Raw genomic sequence first — 13542 nt, 5'->3', positions numbered from 1 at the left:
CATGACTATCAAATATGTTTATTTATATAACCTGTAAAGATGTTCACCGCCCAGAGAGCTATTGCTAGTCGGGCGGTATATAAATTTAATAAATAATAATAATAATAATAAATAATAATAATAATAATAAAGATATTTATAGTGCAATCCTATGTTTGTTTACTCAGAAGCAAGTCCCAATGTATTCAATGGGGCTTACTCAACCAGGGAAAACTGCAGCCTCAAGTGATAAGGAACTTGTTCTTTTAACAAGTCCTTTAAGTTGAGAGCTTATCCCAGTCTGCGTCTGTGTTGAAATTGCTTTTTAATATGTTTTTAAACTTTTTCTTAAAAAAAAATGTTTTTAAAGCTTTTAAAATGTTTTTAAAGATGTTTTGTTTTAATATATTTTAAAGACTGTTTTTATTATTTTTAAAGTGTTTTTAGTGCTTTTGTTTGCTGCCCTGGGCTCCTACTGGGAGGAAGGGTGGGATATAAATCAAATAATAAAAATAAATAAATAAATAAACTTCATTCATTTTTAAAAAAAATGAGTATTAGTTTCCTACATAATAAAAACTGTGATAAACCCTGCCTAATTTCTTTAAAAATAGGGTTGGAGGGAGAGAGATTTACAACACAAACACAAGTCTGCACTATGTTTACTCACAAGTCCCATTAATTTACAGCACAATCCTAACCATGTCTACTCAAAAGCAAGTCCTAATGGAGTTCAATGGGGTTTACTCCAGGTACATGCTTTACTCCTAGAAATGGCTTTACTCCCAGAAAAGCAGATATTGGATTAAATACTTTCATATTTCATAGCCCAGGGTCTGACTCTTGGACAGAAGAGGAAAAAAAACATTAAGCCATATTACTTACGCAAACTGCAAAAAACTCAAAGCCACCATATTCTGACGTTCAGCCTAGGCATGCCTGGATCAACAAGTCACAACTCTGGCGTCATTGGCTACAATCATGAAAGGGCGGGGTTACAGCCAGAGCTTTGAAAAGTTACTTTTTAAAACTACAACTCCCATCAGCCCCAGCCAGCATGGCCACTGGATTGGGCTGATGGGAGTTGTAGCTAGAGCATGGATCTGTTTAAAAAAAAGTTGTGCAGGGGGGGTTACGTTTTGGTGTATATCTCGGGAATTAGACCACCTAGAAACTTACTTTTTTTTAAAATTGAAGCGGAGAGTCCGGAGAATAAGGGGTGGTAGCCAGAGAGCCGGAGGACCTCCCCAAAACCAGAGACTCCAGCCGAAAACACACACACCGGGGCACACACACACACACACACACACACACACAAAAATCATCGTCACTCACCTCCACAGCTCTTCGTCATTCTGCTGCTGCCTTCTCCGTTGTCCTTCAACTGGCTTTTTCCTCCGGCGTCCATTTTGTCCTCTCAGACGCTAGCAGCAGGCCCTGCCTATTCACCTCTTCCCTCGTGCCTCCTAACACAGATCATGAGGGAAGAGAGAGTCTGCGCAGAGGTCCAATCAGTGTGAGGCACATGTCTTGTGTTAACCAATCACAGCCAGGAGCTGACTTCCCCTTGTTCCCGCCCCCAAGTAATGTCCAACCTAACATGGAAACGTTAAAGTTGCAGCTGAAAAGTAGGGAAATTACTAGTTGTTCCTTTACTTGTCAAATGTAATGGAATTACCCACTCATTATTTAAAATTGTAACTAATTACAAGTAACTCGTTAAAAATAACGAGTTACTTCCAAGCTCTGTTCTGTGATAAGTGCAGAGCTTGGAAAAGTTACTTTTTTGAACTACAACTCCCATCAGCCCAACCCAGTGGCCATGCTGGCTGGGGCTGATTGGAGTTGTAGTTTTGAAAAAAGTAACTTTTCCAAGCTCTGGATAAGTGATAGTTACAAGCTTAGCTGCTACCTTTATGAGCGGGCAAGAAAAATGGCCTTTGTCCTCCATTTGTGGACAAGGTTAGGCTGGCTGACTTCCTTTTGTCCTTTCGCATAACTGAAAGAGATGGCCAGGTACAGGTAATACGTTGCCACAGAAAGCAAATAGCTGGAGATCTTCTAGATGGGGGAATGTCTTTCAGCCTTCTCCTGCCTGGAGATGATGTCACAGAGACACAGATGTGTCTCTGTGTGAAAAAGAACAAAAAACTGTCTCTCTTGAAACTGGGTGCAAAAGAGACACAGAGACCTCACGTGTTCTCTCTGAGAAACTGTGATTGGGTTGGAGGAACCCAACGGAGGAGCAGAGTCTGTTGGGGTATTAAATGCGACAATCCTGCCATCTCATGCTCAATATATAGATTTTACCTTTTATCACTGAACCCCATCAGTCTCCAATGAACTTAATTCCAGGAAAATCAAACCCAAGGAATATGCTGCAACCCCTGAAACATCTCATAACTCGAAGACTTGGGTATGTGTAACCAGTGGTGGCTGGTGGCTCCATGCTTCAGCACCTTGGACAGCTCCTTGAAAATCTGGACTAAAACCCAGAGCAGATTCCATTGCCCCACTGACATGGAGCCACCAGCCTCCGATGCATGTAACAATATTTTACTGTGCTTCTTCTGTGCCTCAGCGATGGCTCACTAGGATCAGGAAAGCTCATTCCCTCCCTCTGGGACACCATCTGCCCTGTGAGAAGGAACATTTGAGGCTGACTCCTGCTCCAGTGGCCTGGTTATTTTGTTTTGTGAGCATGTGGTTCTTGGTGTAACTGTTCCATTTTATAAATCTTGCTTGCCACTGTGAAGATGCTAGTCAAAAAGCAGGATATAAATATACTAAATAAATAAATAAAACATTCATAATTGGTTTCCCAGCAACACACTTAGGGCCCTTCCAGGCGCCTTGGTATGCTGCAGTGACTCAGCTGGAGTGGAGCAGTCCCACCATGCTGCCTGCTGCTGAAAAAAGGTATATTAGGGGAAGTTTAAAAACTGTTTATATTAGGAGAAATGCAGACAAAACTGCTAAAAAAAAGTGTGAAAACTTTTTGAAATAATAATTATAATTATTGCTAACTGATGCAGAAATGTGCGAATGAGAAACGAAGAGAGATTAACATTGACAGATTGGTTCCTCTCTGTATAATCCACCAAGGATGTTATTTCACCCAGTTCTCCAGGCCCTGGATGCCCCTCTGGCACCTGCACTTCCGGCTCCTCCTCCTCCTGCACAGGAAGACCACCTGGGGTGAAGAAATGGACGGGCGCCAGTTCTTCACCTCCAGGCGGTAGCTTGCTCTTTTCCATCATACTTCCTGCCTCCATCTCTTGACCATTCTTTTCCTAGTCTTGTGGCTTCTCCTTCATTATATTAGGATAAATTCCTTTCAAAACTGTGTACATTAATTAAAACAGCATGCAAAAATGTGTTTATTAGGAGAAATTTGCACTAAAATGCTGAAGAATTTTTATGATCTAAAAAATAATAATAATCGCAAATTGCTGCAGAAATGTGGAGAACCGTATTTGAGATTAGAAAAATGAGGAACTGGCAGAACTGACAGATCATTCTGTCCCTACCAGTGGGTGGCACTGTTGGGCAGCTTCTTCCTCCTTTATCTCCGTGCCGCCCTTGTTCAGCAAGGAGGAGAAGGAGGAGGAGAAAACTAGAATTAATTGTCTCTGCTTCTCATTGGCCCTGGCTCCACCTTCTGTTGTTCTCCTTCCGCCCTATCAGCCCCAATGGGCACCAGTCACTCTGTAGCAAGCGGTGCATTAACTGCCAGGCCAGTCAGTTTCTGTACATGGAAGGGGGAGGCCTCAGGCAGCAAAACATTTTGGCTGTCCGTGGCAGGGGATGCATAAAAAAATTCCCTTCCCCTGCCACTTCTCCACCACTAATCACCCTCTCACTACCATAATTTTTGCAGCAGATCAGCAGGGTGCTTTCAGATAACCTTTTGACTGAGCATTCATCCCGATTTGTTTGCAGGGAGGTTAGACAATGTTGACTATTTATTGAGAGTTCCTCCTTTTTCTTGCAAAGGTCGACAGTATTGGCCATTTATTGAGCATTCATGCTGATTTGTTGGCAGGGTGGTTAAATAATATTGCCTACTTATTGAGAGTTCATTCTGATTTGTTGGCAGGGAGGTTAGGCAACAGTGTATCAAGGGTTAGCAGTCTTTTTTTGGGGGGGAAGCAGGCTTCTTGTACAAGACCTTCATTTCAACTGTAATTGCACAATCTGAATTTCCTGGTATGTGATTGAATCCCACATAAAAATAGCAACTGTGTGGAAGCACCCCTAGCAGGGCTGGTACCAGACTGCCATGGGTCTTTGGCCCCCAGACCATCGTGGGACCCCTTCCTGTGCATTTTAATACACCCGGTAGCACCACCTCTTGTGCCACCAGTGTGCATGCCTAACATCACCCAAGATGGCGGTGGTGGCATTAACAGGTCCTGCTGCCATCTTGGTTGACGGCATGCATGTGCCCTAATGCATTGATGCCTCAGTTGCCATCTTGGGTGATGGTGTGCAATGCATGTGCAGTGCGCTGATGCAGCAATGCAAGAGGTGGTGCAACCGGGCATATTTAAGTGCGTGCCAGCTGCGCATGTATGCAGGGTTGATGTTGCCTCAGAAAGTGTAGTTCCCATTCTGCAATCCGCACCACCATCTGGTAGCGCCCCGTGACCTGATGTTAGAGGAGATCACAGAGTGGGAACTTCACCCACCCTGGCCCAGGGGTTCTCGGCCAGCCGCAAGGGCTCTCAGTCAGTGTCCAACCTGACCCCGCTGGCGCCGGGCCTGACCCCTAGACAATCATGGCTTACTGTGTGTCAGGGTCCTATATGGCAACAGGTTCAAAGCCTGTTTACGACAAAGACAGGTTCACCAGCTTGGCGGTGGCTTTGAGACAAATGGCATCATCTGAAGCAGGCAAATGAATGGTCTGAAGGCACATAAGGCCAGCTCCCTGCTGAAGCTAAGCAGGGTCAGGTCTGGTCAGTGCCTGGATGGGAGACCGCCTGGGAACCATATGTAACCATATTGGGTTTCTATCATGAAAAGAAAGGTGGGGTAGAAATGTAATAAATAAATAAATAAATCTGGTTCCAGAGGCAGCAGTTTGCAAGTAGATGGGCCAAAGTCAAGTGGCATAGCCAAAGAGTAATAAAAATCTCCTTCCAGGGGCAGAGCTATCATTCAAGGCCAAAGTAGGTGAGATGCTATTCCTAAATTTAGCCAAATACCTTAAAAAAAAAACAGATTATCAGGCAGAGAGGGGGTGGAGGGGAGGGGAGCCTTACCTCCCCCCCCCCAATCTTGATCCAGATCCAGGCAACCCTTGTTGGCTTTCAAAGGCACCAGAGAAGATGACTCATCGGGAAGTTTCTGCACAGACGAGAAAGGCGAGTTTGCTCTAAACATTGGAAGCTGCCTTATACAGAGTCTGACCATTGGTCCATCCAGCTCAGTATTGTCTACACCACTGTTCTTCAACCTTGGGTCCCCAGATGTTGCTGGATTACTACTCCCATCATCCTTGGCCATTGGCTAAGCTGGCTGGGGTTGATGGGAGTGGGAGTCTAACAACATCTGGGAACCCAAGGTGGAAGAACAGTGGCCTACACTGACTGGCAGCAGCTCTCTAAGGTTTCAGGCAAAGGACAGTCCCAGTCCTACCTGGAGACGCTGGGGGCTGAACCTGGGACACACAGAGCCGAGGCTCTACCACTATTCTCATTCTACAGTTGTTGCTCCAAAGTTGCATTGGTTTCGTTGGAAAATATGCCAGCGCAAAAGTTTAGGGACCGTGTGCCAGTGAGTTGTATGCCACAGGTCTCTTTGTAATCCACACTGGAAAAGAACATTGCAGGTCTTTTTTGGAGCATTTGACTGGCACGTCAATATTAAACTCTGATTCCATTTGTAAACTTTCACGACCCCCTTTCAAAAGGGGTTCTGGCGCTGACATAATAATAAAATGAAAAGCAAACGAAGGAACTGACTATGATGCCATCCTACTTGATGGGGGGGGGAAGAGCCATTTTACGGAGAAAGGATATTGGAGACATTTGTGGCAATGCTGCTATCTAGTGGTAATCTTCAGAAATAAACCAGGGCAGTTTTCAGCTTTATTGTGCGGGGCCACTGGGAGGGTGAAGCAGCCAATCTCAGTATAGGTCTCTGAGCTGGATTCTTCCAAACAGTGGTTCCCAAACATCTCCCCAAAAGACCACTGGAAAACTGCTGAGGGTCTCAGAGGATCACTTCATGATCTTGTGACGTAATGCTCTGTGCTAGACGCTGTATGATTTTTAACTGTATTGATATCCCTTCTCTTATTTCTTATATATTGTATTTTATTGCATTATAATTTGAATTCCAGAGAATCACCGAAGGGAGGGAGGAACCTTTAGCTGGTCTGATTTTGTATATTTATTTAGAATTCTTATATCCTGCTTTGGAGCCCCAAGAGGCTCTCAAAACAGTTTGTGAAAGATTTGAAAAATACAACCCATATTCAAAAAGATGTACAGACATAACCACGTTTCACGTTTTAGTCCAGTTTATTGTGCAACAACCAACCAGACTTTTTGCATGCACACCAAAAGAAGGAGACACAGGCCACATTCACACCAGACATTTATTCAATTTTTATTCCACTCTAAACAGTCATGGCTTCCCCCAAAGAATCATGGGAAGTGTAGTTTGTGAAGGGTGTTGAGAGTTGTCAGGAGACCCATATTCTCCTTGCAGAGCTACAGTTTGTCAGAGTGGTTTAACGGTCATTTCCTCTTTCCAGAAAACTCTGAGAATTGTAGCTCTATGAGGAGAACAGCTTTCAGCATCCCTCACAAATTAAACTTCCCAGGATTCTTTGAGGGAAGCCATGACTGTTTAAATGGAATAACAGTGGAATAAATGTCTGGTGTGAATGTGGCCATAGGAAAAGCATTAAAACCGTGATTAAAACAAACAAACAAATAAATAATTCAGGAATATAAATACACAACAATACAGGAAAAAATTGATATTTATTCATTTTTATCCCACCCTTCCTCCCAGAAAGAGCCCAGGGCGGCAAACAAAACACTAAAAACTCTCTAAAACATATTTAAAACAGTCTTTAAAATATATTAAAACAAAAAATCATTAAAAACATATTAAAACAAAACATCAGGAGGAATGTGAAAACTGTTTACTCTGTTTACTCTGGCATTTGATGACTGAAGGGACTGCTCCTGGCAACCCAGAGATCACTGGTGAACTGTGTTTTTTAAAATGTTTTTCACTGTGAAAAACATGTTTTAGCATGTTTTAACTTTTTAGAAAGCTTTTTAAAAAAAATTGTGTTGACATGTTTGCCATTCTGGGCTTCTTTGGGAAGAAGGGTGGGATATAAATTCCAACAACAACAACAACATCTTGTCCTTTGCCTTAGGCAGCAAAATGTCTTGGTCAGCTCCTTTTAGAGATGAATTTAAATGGGGAGAGTGAGAAGGTCCAGAATGAGGCAGCCAACTCCCCAAGCATCCGTTCCCTCTTCCCCTGTCATCACCTATTCTCTACCTACATAGCTTGGCTCGAGTGCTTTTGAACTGGGCGTTCATTTCTCCAACAATGAACCTTACATACTTTTGCAGCAAGTGGGCCCTTATCTAAAGATAGGAAGGAAAATGGGAAGGGCCAGGACAACAGAAACTCCCTTTTAGCAGGCTGTGAGTCAGTCTTAACTATGCTGAAAGGCCCATTCATATGTAACTCCTACTCAGAAACATTAGCATTTCACATTTCATTTTCAAAAGGAGACATCATTCCACTCCAACACACTCTCCAACAAATATATATCTATATATAAAAGTACCTCCAAAGGAAAATACACGCTTGCTCGCTCTCACCATATGCTCAGAGGCATATGTGAGCAAATTCTTCCAAGCTACACAGGAAGTTGTGTTTACGTTTTGACAAATTTGTAGGGCAGCACAATATCTCAGAGAGGAGGTCAGGTCTCCTGCTCCCCTGGTGCATTTGCTATAGCTGCCCAATTTCCCTGTTTTATCAACTTTGGTAGAAATATCTGTTGGCTGTAGGTATGTTCTTAAACCACAAAGTTTGGGGATTTTTTTCCTTATTAGTGAATACGTTTAATTAGTTTGTCACTTCCCATAATGACCTACAAAAAAAATAAATACAAAACCCACACATAACCACAGATGAATGTATGGTGCAAAGTAGGAATGGAATATGTCAATTTTGGTTCTTTCAGATTCTCCTATTTCCTATCTTAAATTCAGTTCTCCACATTTCTGCAGCAATCTGCGGATTGTTTAATTCTCGGAACAATTCTTCAGCATTTTCTTCTAGTAAACACTTTTTGTATGCAGTTTTGACAAATGTACATATTTTCACAAGCAATTTCTTCTAATATAATGCATTTTGTAGGTAATTTTCACTAATACATTCATTTTTGTGCACATTTCCCCCTAATATGTGCATATTTGTAAACACTGGTTGGTTGGAGAGCTGCACTGCAAAATTTGCATACGCGTGGATTTCGAAGGACGGCAGTGTTTCAGTTCTATTGTTTTGGAAAGTGCAAATTTGATACAGTAGATTCAGCTTTAAATGTATACAGAGTCAAGTTTCTTGCCCATCCCCAGCGCTGTGTATGCAGCCCATGGTGAGGGTGTCTGTGGTTTTCTACTTTTGCGGAAGACTCCTTATATTTGCATTTCACGTATAAAGGTTGGTGACTAAGTGCTGGGCTTTTCCATTTACTCGATGTTTGCTCACACTATGTGTTAACACACAGTGCCTGGTACTGGACCTAATTTTCCATACTATCTTGAGATAAGTGTTTCCATGCCACCAGCTGCATGTTCTCTAATGAATCTTGCAAGCCTCAGCTAATGATCCCTATTAAGACCTCATGCTAATGGCTGGAGAAAGCCTGGGACGGTGGAGAGTCCGTTTTAGAAAATAAATGATTTGGATCTGTTGAGGGGGCAGTATTATTCCAGTTAGAGATTCCAATTACGCATCTAGGATTCTGGGAAAAGGCTGATATTCCATTCATTAGACATCCTTCCTAACTTTTTTTGGGGGGGAGGAGTTGGGATGCAAATATAGCTGTCTTTCCAGTCTTAAACTATTCCATCCCACCAACTTTACCTCTGTAAGACAAGAACACCAGGTTAGAGATTTTACCAGAGCTTGGAAAAGTTACTTTTTTGAACTACAACTCCTATCAGCCCAATCCAGTGGCTATGCTGGCTGGGGCTGATGGGAATTATAGTTTTAAAAAGTAACTTTTCCAAGCTCTGGATTTTACAGTGCAATCCTATCCAAGCCGACTCAGTAGTAATTTCTATTGAATTCAGAGGGGTTGGATTTTATTGGAATCCAATTGAAAGTGGAGTTAGAATTGCATTGGTAGTGTTTGAATCCACTCAGATATTAATTCTAAAGGTTTGCTTAAAAATTCTGTAAAATGAACATCAAATTTCCATGCTTTTCAGTAAATTTATGTACTCTTTATAAATATGAACCTAGATACTTTGTGCTTAGAGTATTGGCAAATAAACTAATTAGCAGTTAACTAACTTGGGTTGCAATCCTAGGGCATTACAGATGAGTAGTTATGCATAAGTTTCTACAGCTATGCCGCAATCCTAAACACCCTGACTAGGAAGTAAGCCCCATTAAAAACAGCTGGACTTATTCCTGAATAAACACGCATAGGACTGGATGCATAGGACTGGCTAGATAATTCCAGTCTAGAGTGACTCCTTATATCTATCTAGCAGCTCAGTCAGATTGACTAATACTACCTTGGTTAACTTGCAGTGGAACTAGAAATCATAACTTGCTTCATCTCTGCAGTTCCAGGTCAGGTGTTCTTCTCCCTGCCCATTTTCTCACCTGGTTTCCCCCATCCATCTTCCCTCTTCCTCTTTCTGTCATTCCTCTGGGCCAGGAGTAGTCAACATGGTATCTTCCAGAACTCCCATCATCCTTGTCCATTGGCGATGCTGGCTTGGACTGAAGGAGTTTTCTGGACCAGTGATGCTGGCTTTCCCTGCTCTGAACCAGTTGGTCTCCTGGTCTTCCTTCCCTAGATCTCCCTCTTCTCTGGGTCTGCTGCCATTTAAGTCCCTGCACTGCCTTTCCTAGACTGGTGCTTCTTCTACTCCTGTGCCTAATCTGCTTCTTCCTTGGATGAGAGTTCTTCAGCATAAGGGACACTTCTGCCTATACCAGTGGTCTCCAAACCCTCTTTCCCCCCAGAACACTTGAAAATTGCTGAGGATCTTGGTGGACCATGTAATGATTTTTCTGTCTGTTGTTTAGAACTTGTAATTGAGCTGTCTTGTGAATATTTCAATGCAATGGATGTGCCTGTTGTCTTAAATAAAGTTCTTTGATGTTGGATATAATATTTGTCACCTTGTGTCTTAGGACAGATTCAGCATTCACCTAGCTTCTGCCCATGTATTGACTCTCCATACTTTTTAAGTGCCTTGTCAGCCTCTTTTTCCTACTTGGGACCTTCCCCTGTCTTGCCTCCAGCTGGGCTTTATTCCTCTGAGGAAGGTACAGCCTCCTTCCCCTATCATTTCCAGTCTATCCTGCTCATGTCTCGGGAGGATCACTGGGTTTTAAGATGATGGACCAGCTGTTGTGCCCACCATCCTTCACACACACACACTGTTCTTTACACACACATAGCTACACAGCTTCACAGAGTCGCTGCTGTTGACCACCTGAATGAAGATGAATGAACTGGTGGTCCGTGGACCACTCTTTGGGAACCCCTGGCCTATACCAGCCTGGTATTAGTATGATGTTACTTGATTTACTGGTGTTACTTGTAAAGGATCACTTGTTACCACCATCATGGAGGGAGCGTGCAGAGAAGAGCCTCAGGAGAATCTTAGGAGCCCAGGTAGGTTCATATGGCGATAAGGTCAAACCCTGTTGAACCCTTCACTGGAGACTCCACAAAGCTGAACAATACCCCTGCACACACACCAAATCACATTTTGGAGACAACCATCCACGGAGGACTGGAGCTGCTGCACTTGGTGACCATTCGGCCAATTGCTGCAGGAGGCTTTTCCTCTTCTACAAAACTCTTACTGCTTCCTTATAATAGAGACATACCTTCTGTGTACCAATCTTCTTTCCTGTCCTCTTCACAGTGTGACAGTAACCTTTGCAAAGTTTTTGTCAGATGCAGTTCCGATTAGTCCTCTTTTGCCTCAGTTCACTGTCTCCCTTCTCCTTTCCTCAGGCCTCATTCTCAACCTACCATTTCTGTGGGTTCTTCTTTTTAACCTGCTGATTATTTTACATCAGGGGTGGGGGACTGGATCAAGGCAGCGGGCCGGATCTGTAATTCCCCCTGCCCTCATGGGCCTACACCTGACAATTGCTTGACCTCGTAACAATAGCAGGTGATTGACAGCTGTCAACATTCAAAAGGGCTTTGGCCATCCAGATGCTGCTGAACTCCAACTCCCATCAGCTCTAGCAAGCATGGCCATTGAGCAGGGATAATGGGAGTTGTAGCCAATCAGCTGATATCTTCATTTAGTCACCCCAGATGGTAATGACCACCCTTCCAATAGACTGTATTATTCTATTAGAATCTGTGTAAATGTCAGTTGGAATTATGCATCTCAACTCAGATTTAAGCTAGAGTAACCATAGAAATGGTTTCTCATCATGAATAATGATGGTACAATCTAGCCATATATAGACTATAGAATTGTTGGGTTTATTATTAACACATATTCCAATAGAACACACCCCATGAGATGGTTTCAGCTAAACAAATCACACAGCCAGCTACCCTGAGAACAGTCTTATGGATCTGATAAAGCTGAAAAATTTAAAAAAACAACCCTCTGTTGACTCACCAATACATTGAGCTGATAAAGTGAAACTTAGAGCACATTTTTCAGAGCCTCAGTTGAGATTTGCTGTTTCATGAATCTGCACTGCTTTCTCTCTAGGCTTGTGAAAACACCAGCAACCATGTTGAAGACATTTCTAATTCTAGCAGCCATCTCAGGTAAGGCTCACACAATACAGCAGAGGAAATAATTTTTAAAAATTTGATTTCCCCCCCCTTTTTTTGGACTATAGTCAACAAGAGCAATATATTATGGGATAGAGCAAAAATGGAATCTGTGATATAAAAATCAAATTATGTTTTCCCATCACGTACAGTTTTTTTAAACATTTTTCACCCTGTGGTATTTCTTTAAATTGTGGAAATGTGTCTCTAAGACCAGGAGATGACTAATTCAGATATCCAGATATCCAGATTAGTTGTGTAATCCTATGCCTACATACTTGGGAGTAAGACCCATTAAATACAATGGTCCTTCTGAGTAAATACACATAGAATTGCATTGTTAGTCAATATGTATGAACAAATAGTGGACTTATCTGTCTATCAATCTATCTTAAGGATGGGTAAGAATTTCGATTCCGTTCGCATTTCAAACTGAATCTATCAAATTTGCACTTTCCGAAACAGTATAAGAATTGAAACACAACCATCCTTTGAAATTCACACTTATTTGAATGTTGTGATGCAGTTCACCAATCAAAAAATGTTTACAAAAATGTGTATATTAGGGGAAAGTTTTCATAAAAAGGACTATATGAGTGAAAATAACATGCAAAATGCATTACATGATGAGGAAAGGCTTGCAAAAATATGTGCATTAGTCAAAATGCCATAGAAATGTGTTTATTAGGAGAAATTCACATTAAAATGCTGGAAAAATTTCATGGGGATTTAAAAAAAACACCATTGCAAGTTGCTGCAGAAACGTGGAGAACTGAATTTAAGATTGGAAAATTGAGAAAATAAAAGAATGGAAACTGACAGATCTCTCTCTCTCTCTCTCTCTCTCTCTCTCTCTCTGTGTGTGTGTGTGTGTGTGTGTCTGATCAGGATGAAAGACCTATGAAACTAGTTCTGTGAGCCAATTAGTATGGGTGGGTTCAAAACTAGTTTTTCTTGAACCTCATCAACACACATAGGATCCTGAGGTTCAAAAGTAGTTGGTGATATGGCATGGGAGTCAGCAATTAGAAGGGGAACTATTGGGCTAAGACAAACCATCAGGAACACACATGGCCATGTTAACTCCCATTATACAATCCAGAATGTACAAGGAAAAGAAAACTAGTCCTTGGCTCCATGTAATTCAAACTGATTAATAAAAATCTTTCTGCCACCACCTATGTTTTCCATGCAGATTATTCCTCTTTTTGAGAAAAAAATGAATTTCAACTGAGATCCCCATCTCTAGCCAATGGTTCTAGGTTGGAGAAGAAAAATTGTGTAAAAGATCTGTGTTGAGGACAGTCCTGTGTTTGTGTGTGTGCGGAGCAAATAGGGGTGACTGCCCTGGCCCCTGCAATCTTTATTTGGCTGGGCTATCCATCTGGCGATGCTCTTCAACTCCTCTATTCCTAGCCCAAGGGAGGGAGGCAGGAGATGGAGGCAGGGGGTCTTGCCCACACTGTTCCCACTAAGACAGTGGCAAAAGAATAAAAATGTAAGCTGGGAGAGGGCAA

Source organism: Rhineura floridana, chromosome 16 (assembly GCF_030035675.1).
Source record: "Rhineura floridana isolate rRhiFlo1 chromosome 16, rRhiFlo1.hap2, whole genome shotgun sequence".
NCBI lineage: Eukaryota > Metazoa > Chordata > Lepidosauria > Squamata > Rhineuridae > Rhineura > Rhineura floridana.
Note: the sequence above shows the minus strand (reverse complement) of the source record.